The following is a 7,461-nucleotide window of genomic DNA, read 5'->3' on the forward strand; positions in this document are numbered from 1 at the left end:
AAAGGCTTAAATTAATCAAGACACAGGATGGATGTGTACGTGTGAGTGACGGAGGGTCGGGAAAGGTGACGGTGACTAATGGTGTTACCCGTCTCTCAGCAGCGCTCGCTTAGAACAGGCCCTCGCGGGTTCTGCTCTAAAGGAAAAGGGAAGCCATGTGGCGGATGAGGTCGCTGAGCTGTGACAATCCAGGGGACCCTAGGCTGGCTCTGTCCAATAAAATATAGCACAATTTGCATTCGTGATTCCAGTATTCTAATAGCCATATGTAAAAAGGAAAAAGGAAACATGTAAGATTAATTTTATTTAATCAAATTATAATTTCAACATATCAATGTAAAAAATTATTAATGAGCTAGCTTACACTCTTTTGTTCATATGAAGTCTTTGAAAACCTGTATGTATGGGGTGGACAAAAGTAGGCTTGTAGTTGTGTTGTGACATGCTTCTGAGTTAATAAAGCCATCATAATAAGCATAACCTGCATGTCTTTTGCCATATGAACTGTAAACCTACTTTTCCCTACCCCTGAATGTTACAGTGAGAGCACCTCTAGCCCCATTTCCAGTGCTCAATAAATTACCTGTGGCCAGTGGCTCCCATCCCTGACGGCGGAGACCCAAACCCTTGGGCGCTTCTATTGGCCAAGTCAGCTTGAACAAGTCTTGCTTCCTGGATGTCTGGAGTGGAGGGAAGGTAAGAGGGAAATTGTTCTTAAGACGCAGGCAGGGCTGATGGTGTCCCCCTGAGGCCTGGGCCTCCTCCACTCATTGCAGATTTGCATCACTGGACCCTTACCTTCCACGGGGATCGCAGTCTCCCTCTCAGCCCTCCCCCTGAGATCTGTGACTCCCAGGCGTGTTTACTTTTGCTGAGGCATGAACAGAAAACGTGCCCACCAGCGAGTGGGCCTGTCCCTGCCCCAGCAGCAGCCCCGCACGTGGCTCTGTGACTCTCTCCTTGCTCTCCCATTTGCTGTCAACTTTTTCCATAGGGCGACAATGTTCTCCATGGGGCAAATGGAGTCGAGAACGAAGCCAACTTCTGGTTCTGGCAGTGAGAGTAAATTGCGTTTACATGTTCTCAGCAAATTCTTTGTGCTAAGATTTATAGGAAAAACTATGTGTTATAAGCATGTTCACAGAAGCAGGGATGGAAGAATGTGGCTATTGTGTGCTCAGGATGCTAAGTTTCTGCCACCGTAGTCGGGAAGTGGTTTCCTGCCTTCTGCAGTGGCCACCGTGCCTGGCTGCCCCACGTCCATCTTCCCTTCTGTGATGGTCATCCCTCGGCTTTCCTTTCAGGAACAGCCCTACCCCACTGCAACACAAGCCTGACTGTTATTTTCTGTCTCCTGGGACCCTGCGTTTTTAAGGGAGTGATGTAAGATCGGAGAACAATTGGAGACATCTCAATGTGAGGAGAGCGCCCTGTCTGCTTCCTGCCTGACTCCCATCACATAGCCCAGTGATCCCGCGCCTTCCAATCGAGTCCACGTCTCCCTTTCCTAAGTTAGCTGGAATCCGGTTCTGTTGCTCTCAACCAAACGCACACAGATGCACATTGTGAACAGTAGCAGGCAGACTGCGAGCTGGCTCCTGATCTGCCAGAGAGGATCCAATAAAAAAGAAAAGAGGACCCTGGCTGAATGGCTAAGTTGGTTAGAGTGTCATCCCTGTATCCCATGATTGCAGGTTCGATCCCCAGTCAGGGCACATGAAAGAATCAACCAATAACTCCCTCCCTCCCTCCCTCCCTCCCTCCCTTCCTTTCTCTTTATCTCTCTGTATCTCAAAATAAAAATAGAAAAAGGGTGGGGGAAGATTCACTGGCCAAGCCAGAGGTTCCCTTTCTCCCTCCCATGGTGGCCAGGCTGGGAAAGCCTCACTGTTTGCAAAGCTTTTTCTCCTCTCTCTCTCTCTCACCTCTTACGCTTTTCCTGGAGGTGCGATGGGTCTCCACGTTCTGCAGGAATGTGGCCTGCCATTGTTCGGGGGTGGCAGAAGAGTCCTTTGTTTATACTCTGAGATGCTGCTGCTTTTTGTTTCCAAGAGAGAAGAAGTCAGAGAGCTGGCTGCCTCTGGGTTATATACTTTAGTCTTATCCTTTAGGAGTAGACTAAAGAGCTTGTAGAGCCCAGAGTAGTGGGGCACTGAGTCACCATGGGAGTGTGGGCAGAGCCCAGCTGGGGCCGGGTCTCCAGGCTTCCAGTCCAGCATCCTGGTCCCCTCACGACTCACAGTGTGGTCCCTGGACCAGAAGCACCAGAGCCACCTGGGAGCTTCTTAGAAACACAGACTCTCAGGCCCACCCAGACCTACAGAATCTGAACCCGCATTTTCTCGTGTCGATTCCAGGCGACTCTATGCATGAGCAAGTGTCAGAAGCATTTTTGTGTACCTCGCGTGATATTGTTCTTCTGTGTTCCTGAAGGAAACGGTAAGTCAGTAAATCAAGGGCCAGTTTCTAGTCCTGTTGAGAAGCTCCTCCTTCTTGAGAGCTTCCGTTTGAGTCACTTTTGAGGATGATTCTTGCAGGTTGTGAAATTCAAGGTTTTTATGTCTTTTCATTAGAAACCACCTGTGTTCGACCCGAGGACTTCATAACTAATTAATTACAGAGAAACATACCTGCTACTAATGGAAAAAATAAACACAATACTAATCAGTGAGTTTATTAATCCATCCTTGGTCTTTTTTGCTGATATTCATGCTCAGATTTTACGTTTTTACAACATATTAAGAGGAGAATCCATTGAATTGGTTCCCAAGAAACAGTGGCTATTTGTGTGTCCCGATGTGATGCCTTTGCCCCTCACTCATGGATGGCTTGGCTCCTGCTCCCAAGAGTTTGCAGCCTCGTTGGAGAGAACAGATCATCCTAGGGTCCTACATTTTATCAGAAAGCAAAACAAACCACAGGGAAGCGTGGGGGCTTCCTGATCTCAGGACCTGGCTCTACACAAACGGGTCGGGAAATTGAGGCAATAGGAGTTTTCTGCAGAACAAGTAGGCAATGATGAGGATGTCTGTCCACAGCCTCAGGTTGAGGCAGCATGCAGGGTCATTAGTCAGGGCCAGTCACAATGATATCCACGTGGAAACAACCGAAGTGTCCCTTGATAGAGGATTGGATAAAGAAGATGTGGTACATATCCAATGGAATGCTTCTCTGCCGTAAGAGAGGATGATATATTGCCATTCATGACAACACGGATGGGCCTAGAGAACATTGTGCTAATAAAATAAGTAAATCAGAAAAAGCTAAGAACTATATGATTTCACACAGAGGTAGGATATAAACCTGAGCTTCACAGACATAGACAGAAGTGAAGGGCTTACCAGGGGGTGCAGGGTTGGAGGGGACAGGAGTAAAAAGGGACAGATATATGGTGAAAGAAAATAATTTGGTTTTGGATGACGAGCACACAAGGCAATCAACAGTTCAAGTGCTGTCTAGAGAGATGCTCACCTGAAACCTATGTACTCTTATTGATCAACGTCACCTCATTAAATTTCATTTATAAATAGAAAAGTAAAATAAAATAAAAGGCAAACTTATTCAGGGCCTGTAATTTATAACATTTGATATTCTTTTAAATAATTTTTTAATTTTGCAATTATAGCTGATAAACATAATATTATATTAGTTCCAGGTATCCAACATAGTAATTAGACATTTATATAACTTACGGAGAGATCATTCTGATAAGTCTAGTAGCCATTTGATATTCTTATAAGACCCCTGGGAGTTAGATATTATAACTGATTTTTTTTACAGATGAGGAAGATGAAGCTCAAAGAGGTAGGAAAACTAACCAAAGATCACATGGCTAGTAGACCCCGGGCCCAGAGATGCCTCCTTCCCTTCTGTGCAAGTCAGGTTTGGTTGCAGTGATGGTGGACCGGGGCCATAGGAGGGGATAAAACGGGCCCAGCTGCAGGGCAGGAAGTGTGCCAAGACGTGCTCTGGTGATGGATCAAGGTCACAATGCCGGAGGAGCCGGCTCTGATGGAATCCAGACCCTCGGGTTTCAGCCCTGGAAACGTTCCCCGCTACTGCACTATGTGGAGAGAGCTGTCGCCTGTACCACTTCTGGGACACTGAGCTACAGTTGCAGGAGTGCCTGCAGGCTCAGATCAGGGAGAGGTCTCACGTTTGGGCTGATGAAAGGCTGGAGAGGGAGGGTGGTGTGGGGGCTTCAGAAGTGAGGAGAGAGAGGCTCTCTCATAGTTCAACAAGCAGCTCCCTGCCTGCCTGACCCATCAGCCTGGCCAGGTTTTGCGGCCCGGTAACTAAGAGCCCACACCCCCAGAGATCAGGACTTAAGACTGGCCTGTTTGGTTCTTTCCCCGGAGTGGGCCTGGTGAGTGAGTGAGTGTGTTGCCTGCAGAGTCGGGCTGCTGCTGTCCTCTGGTCTCCGAGGACAGAACCTTTGGGTGACCTCGGCAGTCAAGTCCCGGGCCATGTCTGACTTACACCAACTACTCCCAGGGCACACAGAGTCCCCTCCTAGCTGCCGTTCCTGGGCCTTCACCTCCTCTGCGTGGCCCTGAGCATTTCTCCAGAACTTCCTGTTTGCCTGTGGCTGCAGACATGGCCGGTCCCACCCGGGTTCATCTGGTGAGGCCCAGGGCAAGGGGTGGGAGTCAGCTCTGTCCCCCCCATAGCTCCTCTGGGTCCTCTGTACCCACACATGTGCACTCTGGGACCACTCCCATTGGAACCCGCGGCCCGGAGGGCAGGTCCTGTATCCAAGTCAGCTCACAGGAAGGTCAAGGTGACCCAGAAAGGCGGGTGGCCAAGATCCTTAAAAAAAAAAATTTGACTCTCCAAAAAGTCCTAGTAAGTAATGACTCTGGGACATAGTGTTCCAGAGAAAACTGGAAGGAGGAACAAAGTCTGCCTGGTTGGGGAGATGAAGAAAAGGAACAGAGGGCGCGGTCTTTGCGCAGCACCGCGGCGAGAGGACCCCTGTACTCCCTACCTGGGTGCTCCTGCCTGGTGGGTGCTGGGCAGGAGCTGTCAACAGACAGAATGAATGTTCCTGGAGGGCAGGGACTAAGTCAACACCAGCGCTGGAAAATCTCCAGCATGTGGGCCTGGAAAATGTTCTTACTGCAAAACAGAGTTTTCTGGATGGCTGCCATTTCTTCTCCAACCTGTCGATGAGGACAACGACTGAGGCCACCAGGCCAGGGTCTGGCTGTCCTGACTAGCCATGAGCTGCTCACCACATGCCCATCCTAGTCACTAATTAGATCGTTTCAGTGTTTAGAGAATTATTGAAATATAACATTGTATCAGAACATTTTGTCTGGGGATAATCCTGTCCCGCAGGTGATGTGAAAACATCATCTTTTAAAGCTGAGAACTGAGTTTGGAGCCTCTGTACTACTAGTTACAGCTGAAGAGACGTTGGTCTGTGACAAGTGAGGGAAGACAAAGAGGGTGCTAAAGGAGAGACGAAATTCTGCCTACAAAGTTGAGTTGGCTATCACCTTGGTTTCTCAGAGCTATTCCCTGACACTCTGTGGCCCTCTGTGCCCCTTGGTGGCCCTTGTGGTTGGTATCACGTGGGAGCCCTTACCTGCCAGCTTCTCGTTCCGTGGCTAACGGAAACCCCAGGAGGCCGTTGGAGGGCTGGAGGGGAGAAATGCCACGGTCCTCGCCAGTACAGCCTTTACCAAGAGATTCATCTGCCAAACACACAGTTTCCGCTCTCACGGGGCTCCACGGAGTCCTTTTGTCCCCCACTATTGTCGGGCCCTGGGTGTCTCGGCTCTGGATAGCCCCTTCGGTCAAGTCTTCCTCTGAGTGCTCTGTGGGGTCTGCTTTCCTGGGGGGTCCTGACAGACTTCTTTAAGGGAAGTGAATTTCACACTCAGCATTGTCGCTGTCCTCGTTTCTTCCTGACTCTTGCCCTTTCCCTATGGGAGAGGTTGTCTTTGCGCGTACAGGCAATCCGAAAGATGGCAGAGCCGTGGCGAAGCGGTGAGCAGGGTGCCCGGGGTCGGGGGCTGTGCGTGAAAGCATTCGTGGGCGCCTGGCACGCAGTCACAGCAGGGAGTGGCAGGGGCAGAGGTGGGAAGAGGGGAGCGGGTGGAATGCAGTAAATCAGAAAGCAAGCGTCAGGCCCTCGGAGATGTGCTGCTCAGACGGTGGGCGGGGCGCGCAGGCCAGCCGTCTCCAGCCGACACCACCTTCATTCAGGGTCTGCCTCCGCACAAAATCCTTGACCAAGGTCACCCCTTATCGGCACCGCCTGGCTGGGCTATTTAGGCCCCTCGCAGGAATGTTCAACTCCTTCCTCCGCGTGATCCTCCCTACCCCCTTTTCCTTCACAGGTACTGGTCTCTAATAAACATCTTGCACCCAAACCCTCTTAATACTTCCTGGATGAGTTTAGAAGAATTTACAGTTACAGCAACAAATGCTTGATTTTGTGTGTTGCAAGGAGCTTTCAGGTTTTCTTTACATGAAAACAGAGGAACTCCCAGAGGGCACAAGAGAGAGCGAGATGGCCACTTGTGATTAGGGAGTCCAGATCAGAACTGGTCATAAAGCGCTTTGTGCAGTCATGTTACCGACAAACATGTGGAGTATGAGTTTGGTTAGAAAAACCAGAACAAACATGAGTAGAAGGTAAAACAGGCATAGTCACTGAGGCTGAGGGTTATGAGTATACTATTCTTTTTATTTATTTTTTTACACCAAAGTAGAAGCTGAAGATATTAGGGGGGAAATATAAGTTCAGTTCAGTGCCGATGGGCCTGATGGCAAGGGGACACTGGAACAGGAACCCGAATGAGGGTACGGAACGTGTATTCTCTAGGGATAGGGGACAGGACAAGAAACCTGAAAAATCTTTACTCTGACATCGATCTGGATTTTTTTCATCCTTTTACTGCACTACCGGAATCTGACCCGCAGGGACATCTCTCGGTAATCGCCCAACATCTGGCATCTAAAAACCCCTCCCCAGTACTTTAAAAATACATCTTGGTCACTTGGTTCCGCGTCACAATCCCCACGGTTGGAAATGGAAACTTCTTGTCTAACCTCCTCGTCCTCTCATTCCTTCCTGCTTATATTCTTTCCTAGTTGCAAGCAACCAAGTGGGTGGCTTGGTTTAAATAAGAGTCTCAATTCCAGCCTGTGCCACCCTGGTAGTGCCTCTGAGGCAACAGGAAGCACTCATTAAGAAAAATATTCCTCCCTGTGAGTGGGTGAATGCTGAGAGGGCGTGTCAGATCCCTGGCTGAACCATATTACAGCTGAGGTCAAGGTAAAGTGAGGAACAGAGCTAAGGACTTTTTTTTTTCCTGCTGATGATCAATAGGTCCACCCAGAGTGAGATCATTCTTACTTCCAGACACTCTTGACTAAGGTTAATTTGTGACAGTCACACCATCTGGCTTGAATTGAACCTCCCAAGCAACGTCCCCACCCCAGCCTTGT

The sequence above is a fragment of the Saccopteryx leptura genome, chromosome 7 (assembly GCF_036850995.1).
Source record: "Saccopteryx leptura isolate mSacLep1 chromosome 7, mSacLep1_pri_phased_curated, whole genome shotgun sequence".
Lineage (NCBI taxonomy): Eukaryota > Metazoa > Chordata > Mammalia > Chiroptera > Emballonuridae > Saccopteryx > Saccopteryx leptura.